Below are 10,011 nucleotides of genomic sequence, written 5' to 3'. Positions count from 1 at the left end.
TAATATGAGCAGCAACATTTCAATGGTACTATATGTAGGACTTTACAATACTGTACTGCCATCTACTGGTGACTTTTGGCTACCGCACGATAAATTGACGTGTAGGCGAGAGGCAGTAGCTCAGTTTCACTTTCACTTTGCCTTTTACCTAATTTTTCATTATCATCAGAATAAAACACAGGACCAAAATGTATCGTTTTATTGGTGAATAATACAACAATATATACATCATTTTAGTTCATGTAACAATTACAACTAAATAATACAATTAATCATTTGATTACAAACAACAGTTTTAACAAAGTCAATAATGCAAAATAAATGTAGAAAATCAAAAAGTGATCACGCTCCTGATTTACTACAAAGCTTTGAGTCTTCTGCGCATGACACATCTCGCGAGAGCAGAGCAGTCATAGACGAGAGCAGAACCGTCTTGTAACGTCAAGCGTGCCAACTGTCGTGAAAGCACATTGACGCAGAAAGAAGCCAGAAGGACGCTAATGGGTGAGGGCCGACATCCGGGCAACTGAGCTACAATGGACGGGAAAAAGTGCTCCAAGGTGTAATAAAGTTCAAAACAAAAGCTATCATCCATCGAATAACTTTACTGAGAGATTTTAGCAGGGTAAAACACATGACGAACACTTTTACGACCAACCGGAAACATAGCAACCAGGCTAGCAACGCACCTCCTTTACGGCAGCTGTCGTAACGTTCTTAAAACAACCGCAGCACATACATATATATATACAACATATCTCCCTTTTTTAACTTTTGTCTTTCTTTCCTTGTAAACGTTACAAAATCACACTGTAGATGTGTTGTCTGTCTAATTATAAATAATGCAGACGAGGCGTGTTGGCTGACTTCTTGACGTTTACTTTCACAGCGTGGCAACATGCAACACTTTTCGGGGCTACCGCGCATGCTCGTAACTCCCGTTGCATGCTGGGTAGTGTAGTTGTTATATTCTCTCGCTCATAACATTTTTCCCCCTATAAAGAAATAATGTTAACTCAATAAAGTGTATTTCTTTTTTTAGCTTTAACTTTTCATTTTTTAGCATTGTAACCACATTTGCAAACAACTTTTCTCTTCATTGAATTTTCTTTCAATAAAGAAATAAAGTGCAAAAATGTCAAGCATCATAACAAACAGTTATGTCAAATAGCAGCAGAAGTGCACTTTTTGGAGAGCTGTATTATTTTCAGTTTTGTGCCCAAGGGACAGATTTTATTTAACACTATATTATTATTTATACACCTATAGTGATCACAGAGACAGCTTGTTTTTGTGTTACTGTATATATTTGTTTTTATGAAAAATCCCACTTAATATACTTTGGGTAACAACAGTCAATATTTATTTATTTTTATTTTATTTTTTTAGGTGGGTAACAGTCAATATTTATTTATTTATTAGATTTTATTTTTTTATTATATAATAAAAGTGAGCTTTTGTTAAACCAAATATTGTGTGTTTTTTTCCATATACAACAACCTATCTGGACTCCATAAGAGAATCCATAAGGAATCGGTTCGATAAGAGGATTCCATAATAGGCTCCAACTCAATAATTTCTTATCAAACATCATCCCTATGTATATATATGGGGTGAAGGAGTGATGCATGGAAATATAGCGTATATATATATGGGGTGAAGGAGTGATGCATGGAAATATAGCGTATATATATATGGGGTGAAGGAGTGATGCATGGAAATATAGCATATATATATGGGGTGAAGGAGTGATGCATGGAAATATAGTGTATATATATATGGGGTGAAGGAGTGATGCATGGAAATATAGCGTATATATATATATGGGGTGAAGGAGTGATGCATGGAAATATAGCGTATATATATATGGGGTGAAGGAGTGATGCATGGAAATATAGCGTATATATATATGGGGTGAAGGAGTGATGCATGGAAATATAGCGTATATATATATGGGGTGAAGGAGTGATGCATGGAAATATAGCGTATATATATATGGGGTGAAGGAGTGATGCATGGAAATATAGCGTATATATATATGGGGTGAAGGAGTGATGCATGGAAATATAGCGTATATATATATGGGGTGAAGGAGTGATGCATGGAAATATAGTGTATATACATATGGGGTGAAGGAGTGATGCATGGAAATATAGCGTATATATATATAAGGGGTGAAGGAGTGATGCATGGAAATATAGCGTATATATATATGGGGTGAAGGAGTGATGCATGGAAATATAGCGTATATATATATGGGGTGAAGGAGTGATGCATGGAAATATAGCGTATATATATATGGGGTGAAGGAGTGATGCATGGAAATATAGCGTATATATATATGGGGTGAAGGAGTGATGCATGGAAATATAGCGTATGTATATATGGGGTGAAGGAGTGATGCATGGAAATATAGCGTATATATATATGGGGTGAAGGAGTGATGCATGGAAATATAGCATATATATATGGGGTGAAGGAGTGATGCATGGAAATATAGTGTATATATATATGGGGTGAAGGAGTGATGCATGGAAATATAGCGTATATATATATATGGGGTGAAGGAGTGATGCATGGAAATATAGCGTATATATATATGGGGTGAAGGAGTGATGCATGGAAATATAGCGTATATATATATGGGGTGAAGGAGTGATGCATGGAAATATAGCGTATATATATATGGGGTGAAGGAGTGATGCATGGAAATATAGCGTATATATATATGGGGTGAAGGAGTGATGCATGGGATGATGCAACACTATGCCCTGATGTGGGATGTGAGCCCAGGATGTGGTTGTGGCTTGTGCAGCCCTCTGAGACTGGTGATTTAGGTCTGAGACTGGTGATTTAGGGCTATATAAGTACCTCTGAGACTGATGATTTAGGTCTGAGACTGATGATTTAGGGCTATATAAGTTGTACGAAAGCCTATTGTGTGCCTTTAACCAGTTTTGTGATGTTCCTATGCCTTTAAGTTGATAGGTCAATCTGTGACGTCATTTCCCCTTTAAAGCACGTCTTTGTCAGAATAGCCGGTTTCAATCAGTGGTGGCAGCCAGCCTTGTGTGCGTTGACGACTAAATGTAAGTTTGTCACATACTGTTACAGCATTTGAACTGAATGTCGTGCCTTGCTACTTCTGCAAATGTTTGGTGCATTGTATGCTAAGATCAGTTGTTTTTGGGTCGATTGAGAGATAATTAGTCTCGTTGACGGCGTTTACATTTACGTGCAGTTTATTTAACGTCATTGCAACTGCGATGGCGGAGTTTGGCCTTTAGATGGCGACAGAGACCACATAATCGCCATGTATGGCTCTGAAGCTTAGAAACTTGTTGGAAGTTCATACATAGTTAAATGCAGTATATATGTTGTTGTTATGCGCACCTTTATATTATATTATGTTATATTATGTATGCATATCCATGTATATTGCTGCATATTAATGAGTATATAATTGGATTGTAATTTTTCCTCTTTTCTTTGTTTGTTTAGACCACACACACACACACACATACACACACAAAACCACACACATTCACATCTACCTTTCAGCAATAAAGATGATTAAAGGATTCTCTGGCCGGAATCTGTCCATCGTGTCCCAACTCTAAAAGAACTACTATCCCTTCCTTACATTGGTCCTTCGAGCCGGATAGAGTTCCACCATCAGACACTATGGAGTCATCACCTGCTGATCACCAGCCCTCTGTCAGGCCAAAGAGAGACATTCGACTACCACAGCATTTGGCCCCTTACGATGTCACCCTCCTTCCCTCTCAACTGCCTGCTGCCCAAATCTCCTCACTACCAGTAGGACAACACGGTGAAGCAAGGCCAACCAGAGCTAGGAGTGCGTCAGAGTACCAGTCATCTGCTTCTTCACGTCGATCCTCACGGCGATCGCATGGGCTTCAACTGCTCCAAAATATTCCGGATGTTCAAACAGCTGCCCTAGAGGAGCGAATTAAAGGTTTGGAGCTTGCTGACCTACAGCAAGAAATAGAGGAGGAAAGGAAAGCTGACTTGGAGGCTAAGAGATTGGATGCACAAGCTAAAAAAGGACAAAGACTACAAGAGGATGCTCACCTTGCCAAGGAGAATATGGCAAGGGAAATGGAACGGCGCAGACGCTTACAGAAACTGGAGAAAGACTTACACATTGCCCGTATTGTCAAGTCTTTCCTGTCGGAGTCTGAAGATGATGCAATGTCAACAACGTCAGCTCCGCCCGCTGCTGACATGCTTCAGTTCCCATCAATAACTCCAATGAAATCCGCTGCCGCTATCCCGATTACACAGCCATTGACAACGATTCCCATTCCTGTGCAAGGTGCACAAACTTGTGTCCCGACTTTAGTAGCCCCCACTACAACTCCTGCATCTGTGTCTTTCACAAGTCAACATATGCCAGTCATTCCCACATGTAGTTATGCATCAACAATGACACATGCAGCCGCAGTGCCACAAACCATGCAAACTTCTGTACCACAACCACCAGTTCCAGCTGGTGCACCTCCTCCTCCTGCTGGGCAGTATGTTCAATACACATTACCATCTGCTACTCCAGCCCCGGCAGCACCACCCTGGTCCTACCCGGGCATCGAGACGCTGATCGCTACTTCCTATGGCATTCCCAAACCAGTACTTCCAAGGTTTGAGAGTGGCCGGGAAAGTGATTTCGCCCTACTCAAGATGGCGCTAGAGAACTTGATGAATAGTCATCCTCACCTCAGCGAGCAATATAAATATCAAGTTCTACTAAATCAGCTCAAACTCCCTAACGCTCTGCAGTTAGCCAAGTCATTCATGTATGACCCAAACCCGTACACGGCTGCGCTAGGGGCTCTACAAGACAAATATGGCCAGCCTAGACAACTAGTACAGAGTGAACTAGGAGCTATCCTGAACTCACCAGCCATCAGAGTGGGGGATGCAGAAGCTTTCGACACCTTCGCTCTCTCAGTTCAGACCTTAGTTGGTATGCTGCGGACTTTAGAGGGACCCCTTGGATGCGAGCTCAAATGTGGTTCTCACGTTGACCGCCTCATAAGTAAAATGCCTCCTGCTCACCGAGACGGATTTATGGAATACTGTCTTTGTCGAGGCATTCTACAGCCAGGTACCAACCAAACTTACACCCTGCCCGACCTGGCATCCTGGCTCCAAGTTAAAGCTCAAGCTAAGCGCCTGGCCAGCCGAGTCACTCACCTCTACAACCCGGGGCCTCCTCCTGCCAAGAGGGAGGATTATAATAGTCCATGGCCGAAACAAAGGACAGCATCAATTCTCTTATGTTCTGGTGAAACCGGTAGCAGCCAGAGCACCAATCTGACAAAGTCACAACCCTTTAAACCTAGTCCTTATTGTCCATTTTGCAACAGTAAGGAGCATTACCTCAACTCATGCCTGGACTTCAAGAAACTGAATACCAGTGAGATTACTAAGTGGATCCAAGAAGGTAACAGATGTTGGAAGTGCGGTCGTGGCCACAAAGCTGCAGCATGTACGCTTAAACGCCCTTGTAACTTATGCAAAGAGACTCACCTCACAGTACTGCATGACACGATCCAAGAGTCATCTCAACAAGTCCTGATGATGAGTAACCAAAATCCCACAGTCTACCTGGAACAGCCTCGAAGCCCTCAAAGAGTTTTGCTGAAAGTTGTTAAAGTGCTCTTACAAAATGGAGACCGCACTCTAGAGACATTTGCTGTGCTCGATGATGGTTCTGAGAGAACACTCATCCTCCCCTATGCAGTAGAGCAACTACAACTTGCTAAGCATCCTGAAACCCTTCACCTGAGAACTGTTCAACAAGAAGTGAAAGTGCTCAATGGTTCGTCAGTCAACCTTCACGTCTCTCCCATTTTCAAGCCAAGCAAGAAGTATTGGATTAAAAATGCCTTCACGGCTGAGAATCTGAGCCTATCTCAGCACACATATCCAGTAGCGGCCCTCCAAAAACGCTACGAGCACCTCAAAGACCTTCCTTTGCTCCCTATCCATCGAGCGCAACCGCTACTCCTCATAGGTTCTGATATGTCCCAGCTTCTTGCTCCTACAGAGCCGGTGCGAGCAGGCCCATCTGGCGGCCCCATAGCAGTCTGTACCAACCTAGGCTGGTCCCTACAAGGTCCGTCTGTGATTTATGCATCTTCCCATCAGCCTTCCTGTCTGCACGTTACCACTGAATCCCCATATACCGAACTTTTCAAGAATGTGGAACGTCTCTGGCAGATCGATACTCTCCCTTACGTCAGCGAGAAGATTGCATCTCGTTCCAAGCAAGACCAACAAGGTCTCTCTCTTTTACAGACTGACTCTAAGCGTGTACCTGTTGATGGTATCCAGCGCTACGCGACACCCCTGTTACGTCGCCAGCCAAGCACTATGCTATGTGCACCCTCAGATGCTGTAATGCCAAACTTGCGCAGCATTGAACGCAGGTTGGCCAAAGACCCTCACCTTGCAACCTCTTATCGTAGAGAGATGGACAAACTTATCAAAACAGGATACGTTGCTGAGATTCCTTCAGAGGAGGCAGCAAAGAGTACTGAGTCGTGGTACGTACCACATCATATGGTGCACCACAATGGGAAAGACAGAGTGGTCTTCAACTGTTCTTTCTTCTACAATGGCCAGTCTTTGAATGATCATCTCCTCCCTGGACCAACGTTGGGCCCTACTATGATTGGAGTCCTCTTGCGGTTCCGATGTCATGCAATAGCCATAAGCGGGGATATCAAGTCAATGTTTCACCAGATCCGCTTACTTGACCATGATAAACCACTCCTTCGATTCCTGTGGCAGAACATGGAAAGGGAATCTAGAGCGCAGATCCTTGAATGGCAGGTCCTACCTTTCGGAACAACCTGCAGCCCCTGTTGTGCAGTGTACGCCTTACAGCAGCACGTCAGGGACTATGAGCCACCAGACTCTCTGCTCATGCAAGTGGTTGAGCACTCCTTCTATGTGGATAATTGCCTCCACAGTCTGAGTAAGGTTGAAGAAGCCAAAGCTCTCATTGACACTCTGCGTGAACTTCTTAGCAAGGGAGGTTTCGAGATCCGACAGTGGGCTAGCAACATGCCAGAAGTTGTGGCCCATCTACCACCTGATGCACGATCAGCAACTAGTGAGCTGTGGTTATCCAAAGCAAGTGATAACCTCCACGAACCCACTCTTGGACTATGCTGGGATTGTTTGAATGACACTCTGAGTTTCAAGCGTCACACAACAGAATCATCAGCTGCCACTCTTCGAAATGTCTACAGTGTCCTGGCCAAGCTTTATGACCCCCTAGGATTCATTGTACCATTTACCACTCGGTGTAAGGTGCTCATCCAAGATATGTGGAAGTCCAACCTTGGCTGGGACGACCAGATCCAGCCTGCAGATCTCCTTGACAAGTGGTCAACCTGGGAAATGATCCAAGAGCACCGCTGGAATAAGGGCCCGCACTTCCTTTACCTGCCAGAAAATGAGTGGCCCAATTTGCCTACATCCGACCTGGAACCGGATGCCACAGAGCTGAGGAAATCCGCCTTCGTTGGAACTATTTCCTGTGCTTCATCCACTCAGCTTACTGATTTCAGTAAGTTCTCCACATGGAAACAGCTTCTACAAGAGACAGCTAGCTCCCTTCATGGGGCGGCTGTTGCTGGTGCTTCATCCCCACCTTCCGCCGTGGATTTTCTGCAAGAACGTAACAAGTGGAGGAACGATGGCAAGACCCTTTTGGCTGGTCAAGTTGTCTTGATAGTGGATCCTCAACTCCCCAGAGGATCGTGGCCTGTAGGACGGATCACTCAGACACATCCAGGAGCAGATGGACGGGTCCGGACTGCCAGAGTACAAGTGAAGAATCGCACCTACCTTCGCCCAGTCGCCCAACTGATCATGCTTCCACCTCTTGATGACGAGGACACTACCTCATAGACTTTCTTCTAGTTCCAACTGCCATACGGACAGTTGGGGGCGGCTGTGTACGAAAGCCTATTGTGTGCCTTTAACCAGTTTTGTGATGTTCCTATGCCTTTAAGTTGATAGGTCAATCTGTGACGTCATTTCCCCTTTAAAGCACGTCTTTGTCAGAATAGCCGGTTTCAATCAGTGGTGGCAGCCAGCCTTGTGTGCGTTGACGACTAAATGTAAGTTTGTCACATACTGTTACAGCATTTGAACTGAATGTCGTGCCTTGCTACTTCTGCAAATGTTTGGTGCATTGTATGCTAAGATCAGTTGTTTTTGGGTCGATTGAGAGATAATTAGTCTCGTTGACGGCGTTTACATTTACGTGCAGTTTATTTAACGTCATTGCAACTGCGATGGCGGAGTTTGGCCTTTAGATGGCGACAGAGACCACATAATCGCCATGTATGGCTCTGAAGCTTAGAAACTTGTTGGAAGTTCATACATAGTTAAATGCAGTATATATGTTGTTGTTATGCGCACCTTTATATTATATTATGTTATATTATGTATGCATATCCATGTATATTGCTGCATATTAATGAGTATATAATTGGATTGTAATTTTTCCTCTTTTCTTTGTTTGTTTAGACCACACACACACACACACATACACACACAAAACCACACACATTCACATCTACCTTTCAGCAATAAAGATGATTAAAGGATTCTCTGGCCGGAATCTGTCCATCGTGTCCCAACTCTAAAAGAACTACTATCCCTTCCTTACATAAGTACTTCTGAGACTGGTGATTTAGGGCTATATAAGTACCTCTGAGACTGGTGATTTAGGGCTATATAAGTACCTCTGAGACTGGTGATTTAGGGCTATATAAGTACTGCGAAGAATTTCTTTGTGTGCGCAATTGCGGTTGAAGTCCACAGGAGGGCTGCAATTCCCCGCTGTCCTTTTTAGTCTTAATGTTGCTTTTTCTTTCCCAGCTCACCTGTCAGTCATCCTGGGGGCCTTTTTTGACCTTTGACACCCACACACACACACACATTGGCCTGTTGCGGCCCGGTTGACCATTTGGCCTTTGGGGCTTTTTTAGGCCTTCCCTACCACTGCAAGTCATCCTGAGGAAGTATTTTTTAAAACGTTAGTCTACAAGTGGGCTCCAACTCGTCCACAAGTGGGTTCCAACTCCCCGGTAACAAATGCTGGACTCCTCTGCCTCACACAAATACGCCAAACTGTTTGAAAAGATGCCCAGCAAGAGGGCTCTCATTCCCCGGTATCCCACTTGGCCCGTTTTTTTAGGTTTCCATCCATCCATCCATTTTCTACCGCTTGTCCTGTTCGGGGTCGCGGGGGGTGCTGGAGCCTCTCTCAGCTGCATTCGGGCAGAAGACGGGGTACACCCTGGACAAGTCGCCACCTCATCGCAGGCCAACACAGACACAGACAACATTCACACACTAGGGACCATTTAGTGTTGCCAACCAACTTATGTTTGCTTTCATTTCAATGCTTGTTGTCGCGGAACTAGCACACCACCACATTTTCTCCACAGAGTGCTAGGACCCTAAAATGGTGACATTTGGAAAAAATCCCAGACTTTTTGACACTTAGAAAAAAATCCCACCAACCTTAAACTTTTAGAGTCAAGATTACTCCCTGCTTTTCAAGATTACTCCCTGCTTTTCAAGATTACTCCCTGCTTTTACCCAAAGGGACTAACCTGACATTTCTATCCGGGGGGCTCCACGGCAGGTCAGCCTTCTTAAAGGAACACGCACCTGTTGACAAATTTACAGCTTTTTTAGTGACTTCCAGCAAGTAGAGGGACTAATTTTGAACATTACCTCCGAGTGGAGCCCCCTCCCCCAACCCCAACGCTAACCCTTGTCCTTCAGCTACTTCTCGGGGTATTAGAACCCGTATAGAGAAGGACAAGCAGGCATTAGCCAGGCTTCGGTCCCGTCCTTCACCCCGAATTATAATGGATAAAAATCAGTAAAGGCCTTCAAAGGCGGAACCTACTCAGTCACAGGGAGAACCCGAAACTGGGGATCGAACCCAGTACC

The sequence above is a fragment of the Entelurus aequoreus genome, linkage group LG11 (assembly GCF_033978785.1).
Source record: "Entelurus aequoreus isolate RoL-2023_Sb linkage group LG11, RoL_Eaeq_v1.1, whole genome shotgun sequence".
Lineage (NCBI taxonomy): Eukaryota > Metazoa > Chordata > Actinopteri > Syngnathiformes > Syngnathidae > Entelurus > Entelurus aequoreus.
This window is presented reverse-complemented; position numbering follows the sequence as displayed.